We start from the raw sequence: 523 nt of genomic DNA, 5'->3' as shown, positions 1-523 counted from the left end.
CCAGATAAAATGTCCACCTATCTTATCTGTATAGATGGGGTCTCCTTTAGAAGTGAAACTATGGACAGGACACCAATCTTCTCCACCAGCGGGTGTGATCATTAAAGATTGGAAGACGGATGGAGTGTTGTTGCTGGGCCCTTCATCAGGCTTCTTAAATATGGTCCTTACAGATCCGTCGACAGATCTTCTGAATGTCGCTTCAAAGGATTGGACTGGCTTTCTTTCGGAATGAAGTCTTTCATAGTTAGTTATACATTCAAAAGGAATCAACTTGTGCAATTCTTCATGAGGAATCTTCGTTGGGACTTGGACAATTGATGGGGTTTCTTCATCACCATTGGCTACGACAAATAAAGCATTTGTCGCACATGCAGGTAAAGGTAGGTCTATAGAATGATTTTGAAGTCTGTAGATTATTTGGTGGTGCAAGGTTGCAGATAAAGCCTCTGGAACTTGATCTGCTCTTGTGAGTTGGACTTGGACCTTTAGTCTGGTAGACAAAGTGGGGTCTCTCAGATTA

The sequence above is a fragment of the Lupinus angustifolius genome, chromosome LG19 (genome assembly GCF_001865875.1).
Source record: "Lupinus angustifolius cultivar Tanjil chromosome LG19, LupAngTanjil_v1.0, whole genome shotgun sequence".
Lineage (NCBI taxonomy): Eukaryota > Viridiplantae > Streptophyta > Magnoliopsida > Fabales > Fabaceae > Lupinus > Lupinus angustifolius.
The sequence above is the reverse complement of the archived record's forward strand: the minus strand, read 5'-3'. Positions refer to the sequence as shown.